The sequence below is a fragment of the Myotis lucifugus genome, unplaced genomic scaffold (genome assembly GCF_000147115.1).
Source record: "Myotis lucifugus unplaced genomic scaffold, Myoluc2.0 scaffold_13, whole genome shotgun sequence".
Classification (NCBI taxonomy): domain Eukaryota; kingdom Metazoa; phylum Chordata; class Mammalia; order Chiroptera; family Vespertilionidae; genus Myotis; species Myotis lucifugus.
The window spans coordinates 13,607,812-13,620,839 of record NW_005871061.1 but is presented as its reverse complement, the minus strand read 5'-3'; the positions used below and the strand labels follow the sequence as shown (position 1 = coordinate 13,620,839).

General features: G+C 42.6%; 1 pseudogene; it reads right to left on the bottom strand.

Annotated features, from left to right (window-relative positions):
• Positions 1-6,274: 6,274 nt before the first annotated feature.
• LOC102439819 lies at positions 6,275-7,363 on the bottom strand (annotated as a pseudogene).
• Positions 7,364-13,028: the final 5,665 nt, after the last annotated feature.

Genomic DNA, 13,028 nt, shown 5'->3' with positions numbered 1-13,028 from the left:
ACCTACCTCAAAAAGCAAGAAAAAATGGTAGTAATTCATCTAACTCTACAACTCAAAGAATTAGAAAGAGAGCAACAAGAAATGCCCAGAGTGAGCAGAAGAAAAGAGATAATAAAGATCAGAGCAGAAATAAATGACATAGAGACCAAAAAAAAAATACATAAGATCAATGAAACCAAGAGATGGTTCTTTGGAAGGATAAACAAGATTGATGAACCTCTAGCCAGGCTCACCAAGAAACAAAGTGAGAGGACCCAAATAAACAACATCAGAAATGATAGAGGTGAAATAACAACAGACCCCACAGAAATACAAATGCTTGTTAAAAAATACTATGAACAACTCTACTCCAACAAACTAGACCACCTGGAGGAAATGGACATATTCCTAGAAAAATACAACCTTCAAAAGCTCAATCAGGAAGAATTTAAAAATCTCAATAGGCCAATAACTATGGAAGAAATTGAAGCAGTCATTAAAAAGCTTCCAGCAAACAAAAGCCCAGGGCCAGATGGCTTCATGGGGGAGTTTTACCAAACATTCAAGGAAGAACTAAAACCTATCCTCCTCAGACTAATTCAAGAAATTCAAGAGGAAGGAACACTTCCAAGCTCATTCTATGAAGCCAGCATCACCCTCATACCAAAACCAAAGACAACACAATGAAAGAGAATTACCGGCCAATATCCCTCATGAACATAGATGCCAAAATCCTCAACAAAATCTTAGCAAATCGGATCCAACAGTACATCAGAAGGATCATACACCATGACCAAGTAGGATTTATCCCAGGGATGCAAGAATGGTAAAATATCCGCAAATCAATAAACTGGATACATCACATAAACAAATTGAGAGAGTAAAACTACATAGTCATATCAATTGATGCAGAAAAAGCATTTGACAAAATCCAACACCCATCTTTGATAAAAACTCTTAGCAAGGTGGGAATAGAAGGATCATACCTCAACATAATAAAAGCCATATATGACAAACCCACAGCCAACATCATACTCAATGGGCAAAAACTAAAACCATTTCCTTTAAAAGCAGGGACAAGACAGGGATGCCCATTCTCAACACTCCTGTGTACTGGAAGTATTAGCCATTGCGATTAGACAAGAAGAAGAAATAAAAGGCATCCAAATTGGAAAAGAAGTAAAACTTTCCTTATTCGCAGATGACATGATATTGTACATAAAAAACCATAAAGACTCCATCAAAAAACCTAACTAAAGAGGTAAAAGACCTCTATTCAGAAAACTAGAGGACGTTGAAAAAAGAGATAGAGGAAGACATAAACAGATGGAAGAACATACCATGTTCTTGGATTGTTAGAATCCACATCATTAAAATGTCCATAATACCCAAAACAATCTATAAATTCAATGCACTTCCCATTAAAATACCAACAGCATATTTCACAGACCTAGAACGAACTCTCCACAAATTCATCTGGAATAAAAAAAGATCCAGAATGACTTCAGCGATCCTCAGAAAGAAGAACAGAGTAGGTGGGATCTCAATACCTGATATCAAGCTGTATTACAAAGCCACTGTTCTCAAAACTGCCTGGTACTGCCACAAAAACATACATATAGATCAATGGAATAGAATAGAGAATCCAGAAATTGACCCGAACCAATATGCTAAATTAATATTTGACAAAGGAGGCAAGAACATACAATGCAGTCAAGACAGTCTCTGCAATAAATGGTGTTGGGAAAATTGGACAGATACATGCAAAAAAAAAAATGAAACTAGACCACCCACTTTACACCATACACAAAAAATAAACTCAAAATCGATAAAGGATTTAAATGTAAGACGGGGATACTATAAAAATACTAGAGGAATCCAAAGGCAATAAAATCTCAGACATATGCCGAAGCAATTTCTTCACTGATACAGCTCCTAGGGTATTGGAAACTAAAGAGAAAATAAACAAATGTGACTACATCAAAATAAAAAGCTTCTGCACAGTAAAAGAAACCATCAACAAAACAATAAGAAAGCCCACTGCATGGGAGAACATATTCGCCAATGTTATCTCCTATAAGGGTTTAATCTCCAACAGTTATAGGGAACTCATACAGCTTAATAAAAGGAAGATAAACAATCCAATCAAAAAATGGGCAAAGGACCTAAATAGACACTTTTCAAAATAGGACATTCACAAAGCCAAGAGACATATGAAAACATACTCAAAGTCACTAATCATCCGAGAGATGGAAATCAAAACAACAATGAGGTATCATGTCACACCTGTCAGAATGGCTATCATCAACAAATCAACAAACGTCAAGTGCTGGAGAGGATGCGGAGAAAAAGGAACACTCGTGCACTGTGGTGGGTATGTAGACTGGTGCAGCCACTATGGAAGACAGTATGGAGTTTCCTCAAAAAGTTAAAAATGGAACTCCCATTTGACCCAGTGATCCCACTTCTAGGAATATATCCCAAGAAACCAGAAACACCAGTTAGAAACGATATATGCATCCCTATGTTCATAGCAGCACAATTTACCATAGCTAAGATTTGGAAACAACCAAAGTGCCCATCAACAGATGAATGGATTAGAAAACTGTGGTACATCTACACAATGGAATACTATGCTGCTGCAAAAAAGAAGGAATTCTTACCATTTGCAACAGCATGGATAGAACTGGAGAGCATTATGCTCAGTGAAATAAGCCAGTCAATGAAGGAAAAATACCACATGATCTCACTCATTTATGGATAATAAAGACCATTATAAGCTGATGAACAAATATAGATACAGAGGCAGAGCAGCATCGAACAGGCTGTCAAACTACCGCAGGAAGGCTGGGGAGGGTTGAGGGGCAGGAGGGGGGTAAGTGATCAACCGAAGGACTTGTATGCATGCATATAAGCATAACCAATGGACATAAGACACTGGGGGGTAGGGGAGGCCAGGGGAATGTCAAGGGGGGGAAAAGGAGATGTATTTAATACTCCTTGTAATACTTTAAGCAATAAAACAAAATTAAGAAAAAAAGAATGTTTAAATTTTATAAAAACGTAATGTAATCCCGTCTCAATTCTTAGAACAATCTTGTTGAAGGACTCCCAAACAGAACTGAGTAACATGTTCACAGATTTAGTAAAAATAAAATTATACTTCCTATAGTAAGTGGCGATGGAAAAAAAACAAACCCTCAAATAGGTATTTTAAGTGGAAAACCATATTCTTTTTAGTACTCACTCAGACATTTTCAAAATCATCTAAATTTTAATTGTACTCATCATTTGACTAATCCAAAGACACAATTTAGACATGGGGACCCAAGATGGCGGCTGATGGGATGTCAGCCTACAAGATAGCATGAGTGAGAGAGCTAAAGGAGAGTGTTTGGATTTGCAGGGAGTGTCTGTATTTGTGAGTGAGGGACAGTTGTATTCCACAGAACTGTTGGGGACTGGCTGATCAGCAGTAGTAAGCCTCTACTACTGCTGAAATCTCTTCCAGTGTGGCTGGTTCTGCCACAGAGACTGTGCCATCTTGAAGGGGAGAGTGGCTGTGATCAGAAGCCCCGCCTTACCTTCAACTAGGGAGACCTCGGATACCTCCTGGGACCCTTCAACCACATCACCCAGGGACCAGCTGTCTCAGCTGTGAACCCGTGAACACCAAGACTCCAGCCTCCCTAACTGTGGACTCCTAAAAAGTTTGTCCAGGGGGAGAAAAAGCAGCACCAAATATGCGGACGGGCCCTGCGCCTTCTCACAGAGCAGATAGAAGGAACAGCTGAATTGATCAATATCCACCTGGAATTGGCAAATTAAACACAGCTGGTGATACAATCCATGGATGGAATGGTCAGAGATCAACTAGAGAAAGATGAGATCTGGGATCCAGGCTGGAGGGAGAAACACACGCAGCAGGGATTAGAGTCTCAGAAGTAGACTGCCCTCCACCAAACCCGTGGCCCTTGGGGTCAGTGAAGCCCTTGAATGTGGAAGGAGGTCCACAGTGCTTCTGGCAGAAGGGGACTCTAGATATAAGCCCACAGCCATGGGAAACTGTGCCCAGAAAGGGAGCCTGAAGTTCTACACTTGCTGTGCAGTGCCAGGAGAAAAAGATGAGAGTCAGTGCAGTTCCTTTGTCTTTTTTTATTTTATTTTTTTAAACCTCCTTGCTTTTGCTGGCTAAGTCCAGTACATAGGATCTTCCCTTTAAAAACACTCACCTGCAGGGGAAAGTTGTTTTTGTGGAAACTGGGGATCAGAATAAGGAGAGACAAACAGGAAACCATCTCTAGGTCAGTCCGTCCCTCCAACCCAGTATAAGTGCGGAAGTGAAAGAAGTATCTAAACACTGGGTAGAGGGGCCATTTAGTACCATAAATTAATACAGAAACACTGCTACCCAGGGGTTGTGTCAGAAATTGACTCTTGTGTAAATACAGTTGAAGCCAGGCAGAGAAACAATGTGAGCAGAGACATCTTGCCTGCTTGAAAACAAGGTTGTAGTTTATGACACAGAGGAGCAGTGGATCTCAGAGAACTTCAACACTGTGCTGACTACCTGACAGGGAACAGATGTGCTAGGCAGAACAGTAGAGGATGTGAATGATCTTCACTACTTCACTTTTTTTTATCTTTTACTTAATAAACTATTTTTTTCTCACTTGATTTTACTTTTTTATTTTTTATTAATATATATTTTATTTTTAATTATTATTATTATTTATTTTTTGGCGTTCACGGGGTTTATTTGCTTCTCTGGGAAAGTCAGGAACACGGGCCTGTCACACATCGAAAGCAGAGGGGGCAGCAAGGCCACTTCAGTGTAGGCTCTCGGCTCGAGGACTTGGCGGCTTGAGGAGGGAGGGGGTCCATGCCACTGCTGGGGGCCACCTCAGAGAGGGCCTCTCCTCCTACCCCCAAGGGGCAGAGGTGAGACAGGCTGGGCTGGTTTCAGGCAGCCCTTGCATGGCTCCACAGAGGCAGTGGTGAGGGGGCTGCCTCAGCCTGCGCACCAAAAGTGGGGGCCCAGGGGAAGGGCCCAAGATGGAGCCTGGTCATCCTATAGCCCTCAAAGGAGAGGGTGCACAAGTGTGGGCATGAATGTGCCCCTGAGGATGAGTGTGGCTGCAACCCGGGAGAGTTGTGTGCACGCCTGGGTGTCAGCTACCCAGAGGAAGAGAGTCCCTCACCCCCCACCCCTTCCAACGAGGTGGTGGAGGATCACACTGGGCTGGGTAGCCAATGGGGGTCTCCTGCTGCAACCAGGGGAAGCTCCCTACACCAGGCTGTGGGCCCCTCCACTGCCCAGAATGTGCCAAGCCTAGCAGAGCTGGCAGTAGGCCTGATCTCTGGGGTATGGTTAGGGAGACCCAGGACTCTGGCCCAAGTAGGCTGGAGAATGGGCTGGGGCAGGCCCCCAGTGTCCTCAAATTAGCACCAGGAGGAAGGAGAGCCCAGTGAGGGTGGGAGCTCAGGACAAGAAGTGGCTCACATGTCCCTGCCTTGTGCAGGGTGCAACTTGAAGACCCTCACTGGCCCCATCCAGAAGACAGCACAGGGGTCATAGACTCCCCCAAGTGGGGTGTGCGTCCTCTGGGCTCCCCCTTCCTAGGCTCCATCGTGCACTGGTCACGCTTATGGAGAGCATCAAGGGAAGGGCACATTGGGCTGGGGTGCCAGAGGGGCCCCTGCTTTATTCTAAGAACAGGAGCCTGGTCTCTGACTGAGGCTCCCCAATGAGGCACAGCCTCACCCCAACTGCCCAAGATCCCGACACCAGTGCCTTTGCCAGGGAATCCCACTTCCAGAGGCTGAGTGGGGACAGAAAAGGCGCCCAGGACCCCTGGCTCTCCAGTCCCTCTCTGCGATGTCCCCTCGGAGACCTCACCGGAGGCAGCAGAAAGGCACAGGCAGGAGGCCCGGAGGGTAGCGGGCTTGCCTGGGGTGGCACAGAGGCCTGGGTCCCACCAGCCAGGAACCTTGTGGGCAAAAGCCCATCTGTGGAGCTGCCGGGACACGTGGGGGATCTTTGTTTTGGGAGAAGTGGGTCTGTCCGTGTCTCTGTCCTACCAGGCACACAGCTCAGTGGTTTAGTGTGTGTCGGGGTGGGAATGGGTATGGGACCCCTGTCCCACTCTTTCCAGTGAAAGAAAACTCAGAAGGTAGATGTGACAGCATAGCATGTCCTGGGGTCCATGACTGTGGGTGGAGGGTGGGCAGGCCCCAGGCCGGGCTGTGGGTCTCTGTGGTGTGGAGGGTGGGGCCGGGGTCTGGGGCCTGTGGCTCACATGATGGAGCAGCATTTACAACGCTGCTTTCTTCATGTCAAAGTTCTGGGTGCCACTGGCAGGGGCCTCAGGCCCCACGTGGTACTCCTCCCTGGAGCCTGAAGTGGTAGGGGGCTCGGCCGCACTGCCATTGGGTGGGGCGGCCTCCTTGGGTTCGGCCTCGTCCTCGATGACCACCAGCTCCGCCGTGATGGTGTCCTGCAGCCCCAGCACTTTCTGGCTTTCTGCCTCATCCTCCACATTCTGGTACCCCATGAAGATCATGGTGACCGGGGGCTCCTGGCCAGGCTGGATGCCTGGTGGGATCCGACGTGGCCTCGCCAGGCTGCGCCTGGACTCCCGTGATCTCCCGCCTGGAGGGTGTGGTGGTCCGGACGGCCTCCTCAGATGTCCCCCCGGTCTCTGCTGCCCCAGCCACAGGCCCTGCCTCACTCAGCGTGACTTCATCTGCCTTGTGTATGAGATCGTCCACCTCGGAAGAGCTCAGTGGCTGGATCCCGTTCACCGTGGTGCAGTCCACGGCATGGACCACTGCCTTCATCATGGTGGAGCCTTCCACTGTCCTCACAGGGGTGTTGGAGACTGGCTTCGCTGCTTTGGGTGTGCCCACTGGGGTCTGCTGAGAATTCAGTACCATCTCTGCCTTCTGGGTCTCCTTGGCCGGTCTGGGGGCTGCCACGTTCTCCTTGGCTGCAGTTGGGCGTGCGTCTGCGTTCTCCAGCACCTCGATCTCCTGCTCCAGCCTGGAGATGGATTCTTCCAGGTGCCGGGCCTTCTGCTCATCCTCCTGCATCTGTCTCTTCATGTCTTTGTCCCCCTCTGAGGCTGAGGACAGAGTCCCCCCCAGCAGCCATCGTTCCCGCAACGCCTTGGACTTCAGATGCTGCAGCTGCCACCGATTGTCCTCCAGCTGCCTTGTTCTCAATCTCTGCCTGCTTCTTCCGTTTCTCTGCAATGGCCTGCAGTCGCTCCTGCTGGAATGTGGTCTCCCCTGCCAGGACCTCCATTTCCCCGCGGAGGTCCGATTGGGTAGGCGATGCTGAGCCAGGGCAAACTCGGTGGGCGCGCAAGGCGGGAGGAGGGCGGTGGGCTAAGGCCAAGCAACCTGGGCTGCCTGGCTCGGGGGCATAGGCACCAGCTCCAGCATCACCCCGCGTGAGGCTGTTTATTGTCCAGGCTGCGCTGGGCCCAGGGGTGGGCTGAGCGCGCGCCATCACCGCTGCCACTGTGTTTCTCTGTCCTATTATTATTATTACTACTACTATTATTTTACCTTTTTTTTAAAAAAAAAGTTTTTATTTTATTTTATTTTATTCTGGGATTAGTGTTCTACAATCTATTTTTATTTTTTTCTTTTAGCATTATTTTACTCTACCTCAATTTTTTCTTTATGCCAACACTCTCTTGCTCACTGTTCCCCTTTTTTGTCCTGGTTCTTTTACCCTGTTCCTGCTTTGGTTTTTCTCTACTCTTTCTTTTATTCCCTGTTAAAAATTGATTTTACTCATATATCTAATGTCCTCTCCACTACTCCAGTCCATGACACTTCTCTCTTCTCTTTCTTAAATACCCAAAATTTTTTCCTTTTTTTTCTTTTCTTTATTTCCTTTTTCTTTTTTTCTGTATTCTTGTTGTTTTTTTTATTGTTTGTTTGTTGTTTTTTTTCTTCTTTTTTTTGCTTCTGTTTTTCCTCTCCTTGCTTGTTCTATTATTCTACTAATAGCTTAATTAATTCCAATCACCAACTCAGGCCTATCTACTCTCTATTCTCCTTTTCCAATAATAGATGAATGCATAGATAGATATATTAAAGGGGGAAATTTATATCTTTATAAATTTTCATATATATATATATATATTCTCTTTTTTGTATTTTGTTTTTTACTTTTCTTCTTATACACTCATTCTCTTTTTACCTCCTCTATACTGAATTGTGGTCATTTCCCCATTCATTCAATTCCTTTACCTTACCTTCTGGAAAAAGTTCTGCCTCCTCAGATTCAGCAGGGTGTTTGTTATTTGGGTGTTTGTTGTTTGCATTCATCTCAGAGTGTTTGTTGTTAGCATTTTTTGGATTAGCTGTTGGTTTTTTGGAGTTTTCTCCCCATATAAATACATTTCCCCCCCTTCATTTTTCTTCTCTTTCTTTTATCTCTTACATTTTTTTTTCTTTTCTTGTAGGGAGCAGCTATATGGTTAAGCCTCAGACTGACTTGTTGGCAAAGCCACAAACAAGTCCCAGCTTAGAGGGCACAGCTCTTTTAGCATAATTAGGCTTGACCTTATGACACTCCCTAGATCTTATCTGGGTAGCTAATGGGCTGAGGGAGATGCAGCAAGTGCTGCCAAAACAAGTGAAACTCGCGAGAACATTGTAACTATGGTGATCACTACCTTGTTTACCTCTGGCTATAAAATAAAGGCTTAGCTTGCTGTCTGGATCTCTTCCTGTGGCCTTAGCCAGGAACAGGAGATCCACCTAGACCCAGCTTATTCTCTTTGTCTGTCTTTTCTACATCCTTCGCCAGCCCCCCTCAGGCTCACTGAACCCTTGGCTGTGCTGGCCCGGCACATTTTCTCAATATCATTTTGCATTCTTTTTCTTTCTCATAATTCTCTTTTCTCTGGTGGTCACCTTTATTTGGGGTTATTGGTGTCGTGAATACATTTGTGTTTGGTGCCCTGTGAATTGTATCTTGTCATGTTGTATTTTGTACCTTTAACTCAATGCAGGAGAGAGAGAGCTACATAACCAGATACCCTGAGAGGAGCGAACATGGGGGAGACAAAGAACAGCCCCCATTTGAAAGAAAAGGAGAAATCATAGGAAAAGGAAGTAAACGAAATAGAGGCAAGCAATATGTCAGAAAAATAATTCAGAGCAATGGTCATGAGAACTCTGAAAAGGATGGAAGAAAAAATCAACAATATGTGTAAGAACCAAGAGGAAATGATGAAGAACCAAGAAGAAATTGAAAATGACACCGCTTCAATTAAGAACACAATAGAAAGCACTAACAGTAGACTGGAAGAAGTGGAGAACTGCATCAGTGAGCTAGAAGACAAGGTAGTAAAAAATACCCAAGCAGAGCAGCAACTGGAAAAAAAACTTAAAAAACAGGAGGAGAGCCTAGAGAACTTTGGGGGAACACAAAATGAAACAACATCTACATATTAGGGGTCCCAGAAGGAGAGGAAACTGTGCAAGAAAGAGAAAACATGTATGAAGAAATATTGACAGAAAATTTCCCTGATATCGGGAAGAAGAAAAAACTCACACAAGTCTAAGAAGCTCACAGAGTCTCAAACAAGATGAACCCAAAAAGATTGACACCAAGACACAGTATACTTAAACTGGCAAACACCAATGACAAAATAAGAATCATAAAGGCTGCCAGAGAGAGACAGAAAGTTACCCTAAGGGATCTCCCATCAGACAATCGACTGATTTCTCAATAGAAACACATCAGGCCAGAAGGGAATGGAATGAAATATACAAAGTCATGGGAAGCAAGGGTCTGAATCCAAGAATACTGTACCCAGCAAGGCTAAAAATCAAAGTTGAGGGTGAAATCATGAGCTTCACAGACAAAAAAGGACTAAGGGAGTTTGTTACCACCAAACCAACAATGTAAGAAATGCTAAAAAGGACTGCTGTAAAAAGAAGAAGGAAGGAATGTAGGCACACAGGCATACATAATAAAAATGGTGACAAACAAGCACCTATCAATAATAACTTTAAATGTAAATGGATTAAATGCTCCAATCAAAAGACATAGGGTAGCTGAATGGATAATAAAACATGACCTATATATGTGCTTTCTATAGGAAACCCACCTCAGAACAAAAAACTCACACAGACTGATGGTGAAGGGATGGAAAAAAGATTTTCAGGTAAATGGAAATGAAAAAAACAACAACAAAACACCAAAAGCTGGGGTAGCAATACTTCTATGTGACAAATTAGACCACAAAGTGAAGGCCATAACAAGAGATAAGGAATGCCACTTCATAATACTAAATGGAGCAATTCAACAAGAATATATATCTGTGGTAAATATATATGCAACCAATACAGGAACAACCAAATGCATAAAAATAAATAAATAAATAAATAAATAAACAAACAAACAAACAAACAAAAAACAAACAAAAAAAACTTCTGGAGGATATTAAGGGAAAGATTAACAGAAATACAGTCATAATAGTGGACTTTAATACCCCACTAACACCACTGGATAAAATCTCTAAAAAATCAGCAAAGAAACATCAATCCTAAATGACTCACTAGATCAGATGTACTTAATTGGTATCTTCAGAACATTTCACCCCAAAGAATATACATTCTTCTCAAGTGCACATGGGTCATTTTTAAAGATAGACCACATATTGGGACACAGGCAAAGCCTTTTCAAATTTAGGAGGATAAAAATCATTTCATGCATCTTCTCAGATCACAATGGCATTAAATTATAAATCAATCACAATGAAAAACTATCAAACACCTGGAGGCTAAATAGCATGCTATTAAACAATGATTGGGTTACCAAAGAGATCAAAGAAGAAATAAAAAGCATCCTGGCAACAAACGACAATGAAATCACAATAATCCAAAATCTATGGGACACAGTGAAAGCAGTCTTAAGAGGGAAGTTCATAGCTCTACAGGCCTACCTCAAAAAAAAAAAAAGAAAAAAATGGTAACAAATTATCTAAACCTACAACTCAAAGAGTTAGAAAGATAACAACAAGAAAAGCCAGTGTAATCAGAAGGATGGAAATAATAAAGATCAGAGTGGAAATAAATGATAGAGATCAAAAAAACAATTCCAAAGATCAATGAAACCGAGAGCTGGTTCTTTAAAAGGATAAACAAGATTAATGAACCTCTAGCCAGGCTCACCAAGAAGCAAGGATAGAGGACAAAAATAAACAAAATCATAAATGAAAGAGGCGAAGTGAAAATTGATCCCACAGAAATAAAAAGTATTATGAAAAAATACTATGAACAACTCTATTCCAAAAAAGTGGACAACCTAGATGAAATGTACATATTATTAGAAAAATACAAGCTCCCAAAACTCAATCAGGAAGAATAAAAAACCTGAAAAGGCCTATAACTACCAACGAAATTGAAGCAGTGAGCAAAAATCTTCCAGCAAACAAAAGCCCTGGTCTGGACGACTTTACAGGGCTGTTATACCAAGCATTCAAAGAAGAATTAAACCTTTCCTCCTCAGACTATTCCAAAATATTCAAGAGGAAGCAACACTTCCAAAATCTTTTTATGAAGCCAGCATTACTCTAATTCCAAAACCAGATAAAGACACCACACACACACACACAAAAGCGAACTACAGGCCAATATCCATGATGAACGTACATGCTAAAATCCTCAACAAAATTCTAGCAAATTGGATTCAACATTACATTAGAAAGATCATATACCATGACCAAGTGGGATTTATTCCAGGGATCCAAGGATGGCACCATATCCGCAAATCAATAAATGTGATACATTACATAAAGAATTAAGAGACAAAAATCACATAATCATATCAATTGACACAAAATAAGCATTTGACAAAATCCAACATCCTTTCATGATAAAAACTCTCAGCAAAGTGGGAATAGAGGGATCATATCTCAACATAATAAAAGCCTTATATGACAAACCTACAGCCAACATCATCCTCAATAGGCAAAAACTAAACTCATTTCCCCTAAGAATGGGAACAAGACAGGGATGCCCAGTCTCACCACTCTTATTCGACATAGTACTGGAAGTACTAGCCATTGCGATCAAACAAGAAGAAGAAATAAAAGGCATCCAAATTAGAAATGAAGAAGTAAAACTGCCATTATTCGCAGATGACATAGAAAACCTGAAAGACTCCATCAAAAAACTATTATATCTAATAAGTAAATTCGGCAATGTAGCAGGATACAAAATTAACACCCAGATATCTATGGCCTTTTCATACACCAATAATGAACTCACAGAAAGAGAAATGAAAAAAGAAATCCCATTTACCATTGCACCAAAAAAAAATTAAGATGCCTAAGAATTATCTTAACTAAGGAGGTAAAAGACCTGTACTTGGAAAACTACAGGACATTGAAAAAAGAGATACAGGAAGACATTAACAAATGGAAGAATGAACCATGTTCATGGATTGGTAGAATAAACATCATTAAAATATCCATACTACCCAAAGCAATCTACAGATTCAATGAAATCCCCATTAAAACACCAACTGCATACTTCAAAGATCTAGAACAAACTCTCCAAGAATTCATCTGGAATAAAAAAAGACCCCGAACAGCCACAGCAATCCTGAGAAAGATGAATGAAGTTGGAGGGATCATCATACCAGATATCAAGCTATATTACCAAGCCACGGTTCTCAGAACTGCCTGGTACTGGCACAGGGACAGACATATAGACCAATGGAACAGACCAGAGAATCCAGAAATCAACCCAAGCCATTATGCTCAATTACTATTTGACAAAGGAGGCAAGAGCATACAGTGGAGTCAAGACAGTCTCTTCAATAAATGGTGTTCGGAAATTTGGTCAGAGACATGCAAAAAATGAAACTAGATCACCAACTTACACCATACACAAAAACAAACTCAAAATGGCTAAAGGACCTAAATGTACGACGGGAAACCATTAAAATCCTACAAGACTCCTTAGGCAGCAAAATAGCAGACATATGTTGTAACAACATCTTTGCAGACACAGCT